An 8,220-nucleotide genomic window follows, 5' to 3' on the forward strand; every position below is an offset into this window, starting at 1 on the left:
CTCATTTAGAAGCAATAGTTGTTGTTAACAAGCATGTGATCACTCTGGCGGATTTTTGAGTCTGATTAAAAATGTTTATGGGGTGCATATGCGTTTTTTATGACTATAACAATATCACACTTTTGTACAATATGTGTTCAGCGACTTTTGAGGCTTGTATCTAACCAGGATGTATTGGGAGTATGTTTTATTAATAGCCAACTATTCTCATTTTGATTTGTAAATGTAGTAATGTTCTACCATAAAAGTATATATATCGGGGTGAATTAAAAAAAAATCGCATATATTTTAGAAAGTCTAACTAAGCCCATTCTGTCATATCTAATTTTTCCAAACACCAAACTCAGATGCATAAATAAGAAGTATAACTATTATTGCATCAAAGATTTAAACTGACGTTCAACAGACAAAATAAAATTTAATTAAAAAAATTAAGAAAGAGAAACTGCTAAACATTTACACATTGTGCCACTTTGATCATCCTCAAACAACAACAATAGTTCAAATAAATAAAAAGGTAACAATCCCTGTCCTAAACGTACTTTAAATGGCAAAATCAATACAAATTGTTAAGTTATTAATCTAATAGGAAACAAGTAATGGCAGCTATGAACACAGAGCCATCAAGAAAATAAATATCACATCGGAAATGTGTTTACTCTAATGTACAGCAAATATACGACTCCCTCTCAAGTTGATATCAAAAAGTGATGTACACCCTGTCTCGAGATGATGTCAATAAGTGACGTTTACCGACAGCTTTCTATTTTTAACTGAGTTATAAATGAGGAAGCCTTATATGTTGAATAATATGATAATATAAAAGGTGATCGAAAATCTTATAGCGCCACATTGGCATTTAAATTTAAAAAAAAAAAACACGGTAATATCGTCTTTGGGACTAGTTGCTAGGAATCAATCTGTCCTTAGAGAGGATGTATTTCCATGTCTATTAATTCATTCAGTTTTCCTTTTCTTCTTCTCTCTCTCCTCAGTCTGAACATGATGAACATGCCGAAAATAAAATGGGCCTACATGTATAAATGCAAAGAACCAAAAGTGACTTTAGAGTGCAACAAATGACCTAACAGAAACATCAAAGCATAAGAAACAAATTTGAAGCATAAAGTTAACTGAAATAATTTTTCACATGAATTGTGCATATTTGCACGTGATATATCTGAGAACTTTTCTGCGTCAGCTAGTAGCTAAACACGTAATGCTCTTTTTGGACTGAAAATCTCAATAAAGGAAAGCTAACCAATAAGATGTTTTTTACACCCATCACATTCCCATCTGTGTTTATGGAAGATTCTAACAGTCATCACACCATCTGTGTGTTTGTGAGATTCTAAAACTCGTCACACCAACAGCTGTGTTTATGGAAGATTCTAACAGTCATCACACCATCTGTGTGTTTGTGAGATTCTAAAACTCGTCACACCCACATCTGCGTTTTGCGGAGGTTTTACTATTCATCGCACAATCACATAAGGGATACTCTAACATCCATTCAGCCACATATATTTTGTGGGAGATCATAACACTCAAAACATCCACATTCATTTCTGTTGGAGATTCTAACATTCAAAACACCCACATATTTTTGGGGGAGAGCCTAACACTCAAAACATTTCACATTTATTTATGTGGGAGATCCTAACATTCAAAACACCTACATTTATTTCTGTGGGAGATCCTAACACTCAAAACACCCACATATATTTTGTAGGAGATTCTAACACTCAAAATACCCATATTTATTTATGTGGGAGATCCTAACAATTAAAACACCCACTTGTATTTCTGTGGAGAACCTAACACTCATACCATCCACATTTATTTCTTTGAGAGATCCTAACACTCAAAACACCCACATTTATTTCTATGGGAGATCCTAACATTCAAAACACCCGCATTTATTTCTGGGGAGATCCTAACACTCAAAAACATTCACATTTGTTTCTGTGGGAGATTCTAACACTCCTAACACCCACATTTATTTCTGTGGGAGATCCTAACACCCAAAACACCCACATATATTTTGTCGGAGATTCAAACACTCAACATCAAAATTTACAAATAAGAAATAGACAAATCGTTCGGCATAAGAGCTGATTGCAAAGTACATCTGCCTATTTTCGTATTCACCTTCTTCTTTCTCTTCTACCCCCCCCCTCCGCCCCCCACGGATCACTGCCATCTCACCTCTGTCTGCGTGGGTTCGAGTCTCATATTCGATCAATGTGCTTATGTGAGAAAGCTTGCCATTAGCTTCTCGTGGGTCGGTGGTTCTTCCTCCATCATTAATACTATCGTGTGCTGAACAATGGTGTCAAACCCTACAACAACAACAACAACAACAACAACAACCCTCTCCACCAGGATTAACAAATCTTAAAATGCTTGAAGGTCGTAGTCACTCTTGTAAACATCTATATAATAAATGAGTTGGCGTCATCAATAAATGGCCCAAATAAAACCCATGCAACAGAAAGGTGGCATCAAGTATTACAATTTGATATACCTAGTTCCACATGAATTATCCAGTTCGTTAGTGGTTGAACTAACATGACCTGTTGTTATTGTCAGTATGTGTCTGTGTCGTAAACTTGTTCCACTACCACAAATAGTACTCGTATGTGGGAATCATTTGTTTATATGTAGTAATTGCATTGTTAAATCTAGTACTTACATTGTTAACTATATTAATGATAATGTTAAATATTGTACTTACATTGTTAACTATATTAATGATAATGTTAAATATTGTACTTACAATATTAACTATATTAATGATAATATTAAATATTGTACTTACATTATTAACTATATTAATGATAATGTTAAATATTGTACTTACATTATTAACTATATCAATAATAATGTTAAATATTGTACTTACAGACTTACATTGTTAACTATATTAATGATAATGCTAAATATAGTACTTACATTGTTTAAGTAGCTATTTTAGCTTTGATGACACTTCGAATTATACAAAATCGAAATTTGGATGTAGCCATTGTTATCTAACTTGATCACAAACTTGCCATGACCACACAAACAAATTATTTATGAAATGCATTAAGATGTTGCCAAGAGGATGCTCCGTTCTGAAGTCAGTTTGGTATGCCCATTCTGCTATTTTGTATGCAGTTATAACCCCCGACAATGTCAACGGTATCAATGTGTGCAAGAAATGTTTAAGGACAATTATACTCTCTTCATTGTTGTACGAAAACAGTCATAAATTAGTCAAAATACACAATTTCATGCATAATATGTAAAAGGTAATCTTCTATTAAACGTCTCTGCAATAAAAAGATTGTAAAATTTCGAACTTCTTTGCTATGTTGTAAGGCAGCTATTAAACACACTGACACAAAATGTGAAAATTTTTAAAATGTAAATAAACCAATTAATTCATTAATAAACCAATTATTTCCTTGAGGAAAATGTAGTAATAAACACGTCTGTCTCTTCAAATACTAATTTAAGTTTTTAATTAATTCGCTCATTTTGATTACATTACATTTGACAACATTTTAAAAATATTCACAATGGTAAATTAATTTTGATTTCACATTCCTAAACCTGTCTAGACTTTACTTGAAAAGGAATTTTAAAAAATGGACGAAAAGAAAACCAGACAAGCATAGTACATATTTGTGAATGTAAGGTCAGCTCAAATGTGCAGATCTTTATCATACATTGTCATTACGGTAGCTAGGTATAGGCTGTGCAAAGCATGTCATCCGTCAGGTAGTTACGCAGATTAGATATACAATTTACAGACATCAAACAGAATAATATATAATTGGGCTAGTCTCATTGAAGAAAGGGTTTCCGCTGTCTACTTTATACGCATCCAGGAAGACATCAATTAAAGGAAAACAGGTAATTCCAGGTAAATGATTGCGTGCTACCTCTTCGTAACCACTGCGTTCATTCACGCTACATAAAAGATAACAATTACTATCATATCTGGTTTAAAATATATTACTCAGATAAAACATTAAAATAAAAAATAGTAGTGTCTTCCAAAGTCCCTAACAGGTCTTCCAAAGTCCCTAACAGATCTTCCAAAGTCTCTAACAGGTCTTCCAAAGTCCCTAACAGATCTTCCAAAGTCCCTAACAGATCTTCCAAAGTCTCTAACAGGTCTTCCAAAGTCCCTAACAGATCTTCCAAAGTCCCTAACAGGTCTTCCAAAGTCTCTAACAGGTCTTCCAAAGTGCCTAACAGATCTTCCAAAGTCTCTAACAGGTCTTCCAAAGTCCCTAACAGATCTTCCAAAGTCTCTAACAGGTCTTCCAAAGTCCCTAACAGATCTTCCAAAGTCCCTAACAGGTCTTCCAAAGTCTCTAACAGGTCTTCCAAAGTCCCTAACAGATCTTCCAAAGTCCCTAACAGATCTTCCAAAGTCTCTAACAGATCTGATTTAGAACCTCATTATTTACAATTATAAGTTCTAAAATCTTTTCCTTATTTTATGTTGTCGTCTTCGTGTTTTCTTTAGTAATCATTGTATCAGTTTAGATATGTTTTCACTGACTTTCATGTATCGAGTATTTGACCAGAAGAAAAAAAATTCCCACTTGTTCAGGGTTGGATGGATAAAAAAGAACAGAGATCGTAGTTTTTTTCTGACTTTCGTGTATCGCGTATTTGACCAGTGGAAACAGTTTCTCCATTGTTCAGGTTTGGATGGATAGAAGAAAATGCACGTAGTTTTCACTGACTTTCATGTATCGCGTATTTGACCAGCGAAAACATTTTCTCTGTTGTTCAGGGCTGGATGGATAGAAAACAAAGATTGTACGAATTTGTGGTTTTCACTGACTTTCTTGTATCGCGTACTAGCATTTGACCAGTAAAAACATTTTGTCTATATCAACTCATGGTTCGAAGGATAAAAAACCCAAACAATCGAAGTTTTCACTGACTTTCATGTATCGCGTATTTGACCAGTAAAAGCATTTTTGTCTATTGTCCAGGGTTGGATGGATAAAAAACAAAGATCCTAGACGGTGTAAACTAATCTAGATCAACATTCCAAACGTTTTTTAGCAATCTACAGTAAAGGTGCACAGATTGTACATTGAGTATTTCAGCGTTGTATCTGAATTTATGCTTTATTTTAAAACCTGTAACATTCAACTCGTTTAACATGCATGAGTCTATGGCTTATGCCATTATGATAAATAGGACATGGTAGCCGTTATACACAATGAAAATAGGTGTAAACAGCAGAGGAATAAATATCAATGAATTGAAAAAGACCCATTTAGACGATGGAAAAGGTTTTGAGATTTTAAAACGTTTAATGGAAAAAATCATTACCAGTTCATGCAGTGCAGCAAATTAAGGGTTATTAAGCAAAGATTTCATTTTTTAGTGATGGCCGTATGAATCATAACTGTTTTAATTTATGTTCCATAAATGGCAACATACAATATAGTAGGACTACAACCTGGAAATTAAATCTATTTCACCAGTCCAATTAAAAACAGAAATAGTCATCAATGTTATTGGTAAGAATAGATTTTGTTTGCTATTACAGTATTTCAAAAGATCTAAAATGCAATATATTATAATACATTAGCGACGTAACCAGACATATAGCTGTATTATTATCTACTAGTTTGTATAACCTACACAACGGATATGAGGAGAATCAAAGAAGGTATAGCAGTAAATAATTCCAATGAAGAAAGATTGATATAAAGTGCCAAAAACATCAATCTTAAGAATGGCGTCATAGCCGTATTTTAATCAGATAATGTAGCCATTGAATACAATAATTTACATTTACAGTTAGAACAGTGAAAGAAAGTCCCAAACAATAAATTGCAATAAATAATCATAATTTAAAAGACATGTTAATGAATTTAAAACGAGAAGACAGCATATCTGCTTTGAAGACTTATTTTGTCAGTTACACATTAAAAATGAATTTAAATGATAATCAAAAAGATGGTGGAATAAAACTAATAAAATAAATGTGAATGAATTAAATTGGTGAAAACGACTTCCGATTGACCTATCACTGACAATATTAATGTCCTAAAGGACCTGCTTTTATAAACTCTTAAAATTAATTTACTGATGGAATAGTACAATCCTAAACAGATATGTGAGAATTCGTTATTAAGAACTGATAAATTATATAGGTGTGACGCACATAGGCATTGGCAAATTATATGAAAGCATGACTCCATTAACGAAAGGTATTATTGAAATGGAAGAAAACTACAACCAGTGCATTTAAAGCTGAAAGTAAATCAAGTATATATAGTAGTCACACATTTGAAACAGTTTAAACTAAATACAGAGATTTCAAAAGTTATTACATAGAGTTATGCATATATTACTAAAATTGATGAAATTGAAATATAGGTTTGCCAAATTAAAATGGGAGCCGGAGGACATAAACAAAATGTCTGGATGTATAATGCTTCTGATTTTTGTATTGTACCAGGTCAGTAAGATTTATCAAATGAAACTTCCGAATTCGTAAAAGTTAACTTATTTACACCGAATGAGTTTTTAGCAATCTTAAAGAACCCATATATTGGCTGGTATGCATTCTTAATGATCGAAGTATACAATGTAATTTGGCATCAACATAAAACAATCGTAATAAGATTCCTGCATTAAGCTAATGTTTCAGCGTTCGCAATAGTTTTAACTATCACTCTCCCTATCGCCCTGTTACTGATGACTTTCCTTTAGCCTGTTGATTCCTTTTAAGTTGATGACTATCACTCTGTTTGATCTATACATAGTATCCTTATTTGCGTGATTGTGTGTTATCTTGTAATAGGTATAAGGAACAGTACTGACATTATTCACCAGGAATCTTTTGTCGTCACGAGAATACAACTTTATTTACTATTTCATTTATATATGTATTGTACATGGCTAAATAAAGTCCTCGTGGTGATTCATTTTATGCTGCAATAAACGATTTTATATTAATTTTATGTTACAATAAACAATTTTATATTAATTTTATTTTAAAATAAACAATTTTATAAATATGAAAATCTTCAGCTATTTTAACTACATCATTTTTTAAATAAATTTACACAAATTTTTCATCTTTTTCTGATTTAATAAATATAATTTTGACTTTAGTCCACAAAATTGGAACACGACATAATTAATCCTTAACTAGTGTTAGAACGTTTATATTTATTTGATAAACAACAAATATATTATCGCTTTGGTAGTCGCTTGTGTCACAAGACTTATTATGTTTCATGTACTAGTAAAATGCATGGCGTTTCACATCAATGCATGACAAATATATACTTGTTATTAAAGGCTTTATTGTATGAGTGTACGAATACGTTAGTTTGCAGTACTTTAAATTAAACAATAACCACTTGCTAACTTAAAAAATGCACTTATATAAATTGGGATAATCTGGTCTTCTAGTTCTTTGAACTTACTAAAGCCACGTCTTCATCATGTTTGTACTTTTTGAAATGCTAAATCTTTCTTGCACTTTTAGAACTTATTTTGACCAGTACATATTTTACCCATGTTTTCTTACGAAGATGTTCCTTTGTTCCCCAATTACACTTTTATTTGCGATTTTTAATAAATCATTCTTCAAGTCATCATCAGTTTTCGTCTTAAGGATGTTTTAAATTTGATGTCATAAGATAAATACTAAAAAAATCCAACAGGTCAATAACAATTATTAAAATCTTTAGTTAAAAGATGGTAGTTCTTATAGACTCTCATATTGTCTTCAGTTGCACTGTAATGATAACCCCACGGCGATAACGTTGACAGCATCCATGTGTGCTGTAATGATAACCCCACCGCGATAATGTTGACGGCATCCATGTGCGCTGTAACGATAACGACACCGCGATAATGTTGACGGCATCCATGTCCGCTGTAATGATAACCCCACCACGATAATTTTGACGGCATCCATGTGCGCTCTAACGATAACGACACCGCGATAATGTTGACGGCATCCATGTGCGCTGTAATGATAACCCCACCACGATGCTGTTGACGGCATCCATGTGCGCTGGAACTATACTTGTGGAAAAACATAACCATTGCATTTTGCTTTTAAAACAGTTAATAATTGGACAGAAAAAAAGTAATTGGAATCATTAGATGTCTGGGGTAATTTTGTGAGTATATTGTCCTTTTTTTAAATCAATGAATTTCTTTATCTATGAGTAATAT

Source organism: Sinohyriopsis cumingii, chromosome 5, assembly GCF_028554795.1.
Source record: "Sinohyriopsis cumingii isolate HCF-2022 chromosome 5, ASM2855479v2, whole genome shotgun sequence".
NCBI classification, from domain to species: domain Eukaryota; kingdom Metazoa; phylum Mollusca; class Bivalvia; order Unionida; family Unionidae; genus Sinohyriopsis; species Sinohyriopsis cumingii.